Raw genomic sequence first — 10,629 nt, 5'->3', positions numbered from 1 at the left:
AGAGTGCAGTGTCTAAGTTTGAGGGCAACACATCAGGTCAGGAGCATGCTTGACATTCACAGGGTTGTGCATGTCCCCGAGGGTCCGACTGTCAACGCTGAGCTCTGCTGTGATGTCCGGAGGTCTTCGAGGGAGAGAGTATGTGCAGATGACCTGAACTGCGCTATATGTCATTGTGCATGCAACCAACCAAAATAAAAAGGTTGGATTCTTTGTCCATAATTACCACTTAACATCTGTCCTTTGTGCCAGATTTAGCAGCTTCATCTCTCATTCATCAAAAGTGAATTCAAGCTGAAGGGTATCTGCCTTAAAACAGCAGAGGAGGTCTAGCGCACATGATGGAAAACTGCAACTGTAAGTGGTTTAGATGACATATTTGTGAAGCGATCTAATTATATGATGCGACTCAAGGAACCTTTCACCTGGAGATGATTTTTAAGCAAAGAAAAAGAATTTGTGTTTGCACCTGATGAATGATAGGAACAAGCAGTTAGCAAACAATAAAATTAAAAGTTGTCCGTGCAATTAACTGCGACCAAAATCATATTTCCTCCGCTGATGTTATAATTTGTTTCAATAATGTATCCATTTTAAGAGCATTTACTGATTTGCAGTGCATTGTAGTGGATTTTTCCCTCCTTTGGAGGGAAAAATGCACATCTGCAATGTACCATTGCAGATTGTATGATGGGAACGTACTGGGTGAATTCTGAATGTGCAGTAAGGGAAGGAGAAAACGCTTGAAGCTACATCATTTTCTTCTCTTTGCTCTTCCCTAGGCCACCTGAAAACCAAACAACAGTTAGAGGGTGTATATGAAGGGATCTGAAAAAGAAATACTCTGAAGCCTTTGGTGTAGAAAGGCAGAAATAGCTTAGGAGAGAAACTTGGGCACATACCTGACCCAGGCAGTTATAATACACCTGTAGCGAGTCGCTCTGTGGGTTAAAAGATATAGATTCACAACTAAACATTTAGTGTGCACCAAACATGATACTGATCAGCAAGCTAAAAACAAGTGTACTTACAGTGTTAGGGGGACACAAAGGGCATGGAAAACAGCAGCAGGCTGAATAACCAACAAGGAGAGTGCCATGCTATGTACTACAGGGCCACAGACTCAGCGGTGTTGAGCTGCAGGGTCCCAGTCACTGCCTCTCAAGGCCAGATAGAGGTGAAAAGAGAATTATTCAGTGTTGCTTTCTGAGTAGCTCATGGTGGAGTGAGAGTGAGCCTGAAAAGAACCAGGGAGAGAGGTGTACGTACTGTAGGTGTGACAGCCCTATAGAGTGATATATATATTGCATTACTTTGTTGTACACTGAAAAAGCTTGTTAGGTACAGAAACTTCCCTTACAGAGCTGACAGATTTGCTTTTATAAAATATATTAAATAATGAAAAAGGTAAACAGTTGCATGGTATGCAGACTCGAGGCTGGACAAAGACAGCATAGTTGAAATAGAAACCTATCACTGTACTAGTGAATGTTATGCCCATGTAGTAATACAAACAACTGGATACACACTCCAAAGGGCGATCGGGGCTCAGGAGTTGGGAGTTCGCCTTGTAATCAGAAGGTTGCCGGTTCGAGCCCCGGCTTGGACAGTCTCGGTCGTTGTGTCCTTGGGCAAGACACTTTACCCGTTGCCTCCTGGTGGTGGTCAGAGGGCCCGGTGGCGCCAGTGTCCAGCAGCCTCTCCTCTGTCAGTGCGCCCCAGGGTGGCTGTGGCTACAATGTAGCTTGCCATCACCAGTGTGTGAATGTGTGTGTGAATGGGTGGATGACTGGATATGTAAAGCGCTTTGGGGTCCTTAGGGACTAGTAAAGCACTATACAAATACAGGCCACTTATTTTTGCACATCCAAGATGATCCTGTCACATGATGTGACTCCTCAATGATCAGTTACACTTGTGTTTCCATGACGCCATAGTGCAGTGGTTTATACATTTAAAGAAACCAAGCAAAACATCCTGCGAGGAGAAATCCAGGCCCTTTGAGGTCATGCTAGGAAGAGCACCTGACAGTACCTTACAGCAATATCTGTATTAATATAGAAATTATTTACAGGGTATTGGAAGAGTTCAAACAAACATGACATATCCCATCAAGGGAATGCATTGTGCACTGTGCAGCTAACATCTCTGACTGATTTGTGAAGTTTTGTTTTGTGCACCTGAAAAGTTGGTGTTTTGAAATCACAACACCAAATAGTAGCAAGTCATTAACTTATGGAAGTCCCATCTTCAACCATACCTTGCTTTAGCATCTACTTGACTCTACATATGACCACAACTTACAAAAAGAACACCATGTTGCATTAAATAATACTTGAAAGTAGCAAAGCGCTGAGCGATGCGACAGGAGTCTTTTAATGTTAAAATAGTAAAAAGAAAAACCTTAAAAGAATAATAATATGTCTTTTTTACTTTATTTTATAGTAAAACTAATCCTATCTAGAAAGGGATTGAGGTTAATTCCGATTACGCATAGCATCTCAATCGAGAAACAAATCAACCATGAGGACTGCAGAATTATGCAATTACAATCACATACACGTAGAATCCTCACAGCCTACTAAGAAGAAGAAAAAAACCCACAAAACATATTCACACAATAGAAAGTTTCTATAAGTAAAGTTGAAGCAACTTTAACTTGTGAAATATTTAGCAGATGGGTTATTCCCTCAAGTGTCTGTCACAGAAAACTTTGTCTAAACCTGTCTTCTTTCCATCAATTCTCCAGCTGTGCTATTGCTTTTCAACATATCTGCCCCCACTCCCACCCCCCAAACCCCCACCCACACCCTTCATACATTTTGCACACCTCCTCTATTTATGTACTAATCCCTCCTATGAACACTTAAGGCAATGCTTATGTGTGGTTGTGTGTCAGAATCAATACGTGTCCCACTGTGGGCTCACCGAGGAGGATTTGAAGTGAGTGCTGAGTGAGTGTCTGCTGTTGCTGTAGGAGGAATGAGCGCAACTTTACATAGTGAGTAGGTTTAACCCCAAGCCCTCAGAATCCCAAACATATGCTTGTATCAAAATATTTTTGTATTGACAAGATTGAGTGAGCCTGTAGTTTTTCATTTATTATTATGCTGGATGGATGTTTTGCTGTATGACCTATGATCTGCTGATGGGTGCCTCAAGATGACATTCTAGGAATGCTTCCCTTTTTAAATGCATTTTTCCAAAGGTTTGCATACTCAGTTAAATATAAATGTTGAAATCATTGTGTGATTTTATATATCTGAAGCAATCAGAAAAGGAATTTATGCAGTCGAGTTTTAAGGTTAACAAACTAATAACCTATATAAAAAAAAAAAACGAGTTCATGTGAATAAAAACGTGTCTCACATCTTGCACATACATTTAAATTTGTATAATTGTAAAAAATAAATAAATAAATTTAAAAAAAGATCCATTATCCACATTATGGCTTGTCTGAACTTCATACATGCTGGTCTGTGTCATGTTTCCATTAGAATTATCATTGTCACAGGGTCACTTCAGCTGTTTAGGAAAAGATCATTAAACAATCATAATAATGACAAAAGTAATATTCCATGGAATACCAGCCTAAAATCTGATCTTCCTGAGATATTGTTTTCTTACAAACTTTACATATCGCTACATACATTGTTCTGCAACTTGGGAGTTAGCAGGATTCACACATTCAGGTATCAAGTTATTCTTTTTTTATTTTTTTTTAAAAGGTTGCCAGAGACTCTTCTCCCTGATTAATACTGCTTGTGAAATCCTTCTATAAAATCCATGAACTGTTGCCATGTCCAAATCTGTTTCTTGGCTACATCCAAATCTGATTCAAAAGGTCTATTAAAGTACAGGTTATTATGTTATCTACATTTTACACTACCGTAGACCATAGGGCACTGCATGGTCTCGCTGCTTCATAGTATGCATGCTAATTAGCTCTCCTGTGCCTAAAAACATTCTTCCCCTCTTAGCTCACAGTGAATCTTCTTCTTTGCTTGTTTAAAAGTGTTTTACTATGTCATCAGATAAGTAACAGTAAGTTAACAGCTCCCCATCATAATGAAAACATCATTAGAGGGTTAACATTTATTGTAACGTCAGAAATAGCTGGAGGCAACATAAAGTGATGTTGTAATATCATACTATAGTCCATTCTATACTAACAAATAATGTTACTTGAGGATGACTCTGAAAGTTGTGTCTTTGAATTAAAGTCAGACACTTGATTAATTGAATTATTTCAAAACTTTGTTACAAAGTGTACAAATCTCTTTTACTTGAATAGCCAGTATGGATAAAGGACTTGGTTTGGAGCAACCAGTTACTGTGTGAAATGTGAAGCGTATGTAATTTGACTGAAGATAAATTTACTTTTGATAGTATCATCATTATTGAGCATTATTTAATTTGAGGTTATTAATCGGAATTTCAGGAGCGGGACCACGCCTCCAAACACGCTCCTTCCAGTTGTCATCTATATGGGTTCCCCCAGTTCTGCAACTGTTCATTCTCGTTTACGTGCCCCACCCTCCCTCCCTCCTTGTTCTCAGTTCTTTAACTTTTTCACTCCTATTTAGTACATGGGGATCTGCCAGGCCCGTGAGCCGTCGCCAGTCCCCTTTGTGGCCTTCCCCAAACTGCTGCTCAGTTCATTTCCAAGCATTCACCTTTACCTACTAAAATGCTGTCAAACCTAAGATGAGGACTTGGGCCCAGCTAGTGAATTGTCAAAACACAAGCTGATTCCAGTATTTTTGATATTGCCATGTTCAAAGTCCTGAATCCATTCTCTAATAAGCTGGTGCATACTTTCATGATGAGAATTGTCAACAGTCAACACACTAACAGGCTCTGGTGTGAAGCTACTGCTGTGTATGACGTACTTCTGGGTCTCAGTTGAATTCTTCCACACTTTGATTCCATTTTCACAAGTGCACTGGAGCCACGAACCTTTCAAGACATGACCCAAATGAGGTGCATGTGAGAACTCAAATGTCTAGCACAATCAGACGGTAGATTAGCCAGACTTTAACTCGCCAGCTCTCAGGTCCATGTGATGTCAGATTGTGTCAAAGTGCAAATAGCACAGGTGATATTCCATGGCATTCTCCCCTCTCACGTGGCCATCATATGTCGTGTCCTTTTTGCTCTGTTCAGGCAGGTCTTTGCCTAAACCACACTGAGTACATTATCAGAAGTGCTAAACGCCCTGAAGCAGACTATTTCCTGCTGTGTGCTACACGTGGTAAAGGACAACAGTGGGAAATGGCTAAAGATGCTGTCATCTCTGCCCAAGTCTGCTTGCGGCTGTTTCTCAGAGCAGGGACACATTTCAACTATAGAGGAGAAGGTTAAAAAAATTCTCTTAGTTAATATTAATCACACAGTTGTGCTACTTGAAGAACTTCACCTGTCTGAGGGCAATGTCAGGTTAGGGGCATGTATGTTTTGAATAATGGCAGTCTGTATTCTGTGGTCCTTGCATGTTGCCCTTTAAATATCCAAGTATAAAAAAATAATGCAGATCCATGTTCTGTCTCTGATTGTATCACACACTACGCTCTTTAATTTATCTATCTGTTGCTCTACTGGAGCATATCTTTTCCTGCAGTCATCCTAGAGGACAGACCTAATAAAGCTTTGACAAATCACTTTGTTTCCACAGATGAAATACTACAGGTCTGGACAATGACACTTCAACTGCTGCAATATAAGAAAGTCTCATAGTTTAATCTCATGGTTATAATTTGCATTCACAGCTGGGAAAACTACTTACAGATATGGCTCTTTTGGTGGCTGTCTAAGTCAAAGTGCTTTTGATTTAAGAGGAGAGAAAATATTTCAACTGCTCCTTTGCTTCTAAGAGCTCAGTAAAAGGCTTGTGAAGGGCCATGGTGTTAACTGATTTGTATTACTCTCTTTTATCAGACTCGGGCCTGCTATATTAAATAAGAAAGAATTGCCTATTGCGGCATAATTATGAATTCATTACTTAGCTGGGGAGATTCGGGTTAAGATCCAACATTCATTTGCTCGGTTCTTGTTTTTCTTTTTTCTCTGCCTTTTCTCATAGTTTAAGCTGATGATTGCTTTATAGCTACACCTTTAATTCAGAGGAATGTTATTAGATAAGGTGAATGCTCTAAAAATCCTGGTAACTTATACCCACTATGTCATGAAGCATTTGGGAACAATTCTTTATGTGAAAACGTAAATCTTACACTATGTGTTGTAACAATAAGAATGTTCTCCTTCCAATACTTGGCCTCTGTGCCTTGCTATCAGCTGTTATCTAAGGCCCAAAGCTACTAGAGAGTCTGTCCATATGGTGTGTGAATCCACCAGATATAACAGGGGTGATAATCACCATTTAAAATATGAGCAACTCTCTGTATATCAGCGGTTTAAGTGAAAGATCTCGTTTCTTTCCTGGGAAGAGACACAAATGCCTTAAGTCCCTTTTCCATTGTTACTTACTAGGATCAGATCACCACGATTCGACTCGGATCAACTGTTTCCATTGCAATTCAGTACTACCTTATGTGTGTGGTTGTCGTCATAGCAATGCGTCAGAGTATCCCACGACATAATTAATATGCAACATGAATGTTACAACAAAGGTGGACGTCGAGGCAAGAATATACCTGCCGCACGGTCTGTGGCTTTTCTTTATACTCGGTGAACACGGCGTTGTTTTTTGTAGCCATTTTCCTCATTGCCAGGTTTCAAACTTTTGTGAATGAGACGCTCTCATGACACATCAAGTGATGCTACTGACCAGCCAATCAGTGACATGCAGTCTGATGACATCACATTTTAGTACCTGCTTGGATCTCTTGGGACCCCGGCCAAGCAGCTACTAAAAAAGTACCTGGTACCTGGTAATATGACCTAATGGAAAACCCTGAAAACTGTAGCAAACCATGCCAAGTCTGTCTGAGTAGGTACGAGTGGAAAAGGGGCTTTAGCGGTTGTGTCCAATGTACAAACCAAATGAAACGTACAGAGCTACTTGCTGTGGTGACCCTTGTGATTAAGCTGAAAGGAGATTTCTTTATTATTTGTTATATTGTTATACTTTGGCCTGTCTTTTTTTCAACTTTATTGAAATAATTATGTCATAATTTCCAATTACTAAAAAGAAATAGTTTTTTGGGCTGATAGGAAGGCAACAATAATTCATATAACTATTCATTACAACCATGTAGAAGAGCATCTCTGAACCCACAACATGCCCACTCTTCAAGTAGATGGTATATAGTAACAGAAGGCCACTCTTTTCAAAACTAAGGCTACAGTTGAAACAGGCTCACCAAAATATGGCCAATAGAAGATTGGGAAAACATGGCTTGATCTGATGAGTCTTGATTTCTGTTGCTATATTTGGATGGTAAGGTCAGAATTTGGTGTAAAGAATATGAAAGCCTTGTCAGGGGCTGAGTCTGTGACCCAGCGTTTTGGGGTTATTTTGTATTGTTGATTTTCTTATAGTAAGTTTGTGATATAAATTAAGTTATTGTGTTATTATTTAGTTAGCGTTTAGTTGAGTTTTATTCTAGTTTTTGGTCCGTCCATGTACCTGTTTATGTGTCTTTCTTGTCTTCTGTTTAAGTCGCTGTTGTCCTCTGTTTTACTTTTAGTTATGCCTGTGCTTTCATCTCCTTCATGTCTGTGTTCCTCATCCTATTGTCAAGCTTTTGTTGCCATGTCTACGTCTCTCCATGTTTCCTGGTTTATTTTGAAGAGTCTGGTGTTTCCATGTTCAGTGTTTTTAGTTTTACTTTTCCCTGTGGCATCAGGTGTAATTGTGTCAGCTGTGTCTTCCCAGGTGTTTCTACTTTCCTCATTACCCTGCTGTGTATTGAAGTCCTCCATCTTCCTCTGTTAAGTGTTGGGTCGTCTGTTTGTCTTTATGTCAAGTCATGTTATGTCACAGATTTTCTGCTTCCTACTGTTCATGTTCATGCTCACGCATACTAATGCTCACGCATACTAATACTCATTCAGTTTCTCCTGTTACCATTCAGTAATTTCACTGAAAGTGACACTAAAGAGTCTTAACCTGAATAAAATACATAGTCTTCATGCATTCAGCATTTGTCACAGGCTGATATAAAGGTAAGAATTACAATCCTGGTTTTTTGGTGGGCAGTGATGTCCAGTCACTCTGTAATGTGGGAGAACAGCAGGCTTCAGTAACTCTTTAATCAATACATAAGCTTAAGTACACTAAGCTTTGCGCTGTTTGCATCAGATTCTCCGAGTGTCGCTCTGTGACTGTCTCAGCAACAGCGTGATATGTAGTCAGTGTCACCAGCAGCCCTCGATGGAAGAGCTGATCCAGAAGCGATGACTGCAAGGGTCTAGCTATGTCTGCCACATGAGCAATCATCGCCTGCCATATTGCTTTCTGCTGCAGCAGTGCCCCGCCCACTGGAGAATCAAGCGTGATGTACCCAAGAAGACTTGGAACAAGCAAATTGAAAGCTATCTTAAACAAAGACATCTAACCCTCGAGCAAGCAAAGGTCAAAGCCAGAGATCAGAAGACCTGGAAGAACATCGTTGACCAAGATGGAAACCCTACGGCATCCACAGCAACGTATTGGCTTCATGGACAACCTTCCCTGCTGACCACCAGCTAGAGACAAAAGAAAAAGAGGACACTTAGTTTGACTCTGTGTCCATAAAATATTCTGTTTTATGTTAACCTTAAGACAGGAAGCCACATGTAGCCTCCAGGTGACAAATTCTAAATGAATTATTTTGTAACTGAACTCAAAATCTAAATCCCTAAATGGTCACAATATGAACAAAAATCTTTGCACTCATTTTGTGCTAAGTTTTCTCATTCTTGCTTCTGTTTTAAAGCAGCAACACTGATATCTAGGAACATCGTTGCATAAAAATCTTGGAGAAACAAATTTGTATTTTGCTTTTAAAAGCAAAATGGAAGTTTTGTAACTTTCTGATGAAATATTATTGGATTTGTAGTAGTAGCTATGTGTTTGTGTAGTACCAACAATCTTCTTCCTTAATGATTGAAGCATTAGAGAAATTAAAGCATGAAGATCAAAGCGTAAGACTAAAATAGCCAAATGATTTATTGGGCATTTATGGATTATTTCACAGTTGCACTTTTGCGTATTCCCTTTTTTTTTGTCATTGTTTTCATAGTTAGTCACAGTTTTTCCAGTTTAGGTTTTAGTTTAGTTCCACTTTTTTGCCTCGTTTTTCTGTTTTTGCATCAGCCATAATATGGGCTCGCTTTTTGTTTAATGTCAGTTTGCCATTCTGGCCGTGACAGGCATGGATCCATCCTGCCTTAGGCTGGTGCTAGTGGTGTAATGATACAGGAGATATTTTCTTGGTATACTTTGAAACCCTTAGTGTCAGCTGAGCATGTTTAAATGACACAGCCTACTTTAGTATTGTTGCTGGTTATCTCCATCCCTTTATGACAGCAGTGTACGCATCTTCTACTAGCCATTTCCAGCTATCAGATCATGGGTGCCAAATCATCTCAAACAGGTTTCTTGAACATGACACTGAGTTCACTGAAGTCAAATAGCCTCCACACTCACCAAATTACAATCAAACAGGACAGCTGAAGTGAAACAGGATTTTCCCATCATGGACATGCAGCTGACAAACATGCAGCATCTGTATGACGCTGTCAATGTGTGGAAATCTCTAGGGAATGTTTCAAGCTCATTGTTGAATCGATGCTATGAAGAATTAAAGAAGTGCTGAATGTAAAAGAGGGTCCAACCTGGTCCTAGCTACGTTTCCCTAATAACGTGTGTTGTTTCCAAAGTACTCTTTGCTCAAGCAGCAATCCCTGATAACAACTTTACCTTCTTGAAATTATGTAATCTTTTGATTAATCCCAACAATGTGTTTCCACTTTATGCATGGATGGCTTTGTAATATGCAATTATACAAAACCATTCACAGAGCCATATTCTTTTGATGTAATATGCTGAGGTCTGTGTTGCACTTTCTTTAACTTGAAAATCATTCGACAGCATGTGGTTTAGCTTGAAGACTTGGATTTATTTATATTCTGTTTCTGAATCTGACAAGTGCTATTGATTTAAAGAAGACTGAAAACTGATGAGCATCAAATGAAACAAGAACTGCTATGATCATACAGATTAGAGGCAGCCTCCATCACTTGTTGCCCTTGCTAATTCATCGCATTAACCTCACTCAACATCATGTAATGATGCAGTCCGCAGAGGAAATGTCCATTTAATTGTTATTCTTCAGGCTGCTACAAAGTGAGATAAAAAACCAATAGCAGCAAAGTGTTTAGGCAAAATCAACTAGAACTAACTATCAATAAATGAAATAGCATTCTACAGATTTTACTCGTCATTTACTGAATTAAATTTACTGCATTTCACTTTAAACCTAAAGGTGACGTGTTTTTATGTTAAGCTCATCCTCCATGTCTGCAGAATTTCAGCAGATTTGACTTGGTGTATTTTGTGTAATAAAGACAAAATAGTGAAAACATGAATATTCAGATCCTCTAGACACTGTAAAATACAAATTTATCTTAATATTTAGATATTTAGTGTGCAGAAATGTAAGACTGCAATTGCTTTTAAAAGCA

This window comes from Maylandia zebra, linkage group LG10, assembly GCF_041146795.1.
Source record: "Maylandia zebra isolate NMK-2024a linkage group LG10, Mzebra_GT3a, whole genome shotgun sequence".
NCBI classification, from domain to species: domain Eukaryota; kingdom Metazoa; phylum Chordata; class Actinopteri; order Cichliformes; family Cichlidae; genus Maylandia; species Maylandia zebra.
Note: the sequence above shows the minus strand (reverse complement) of the source record.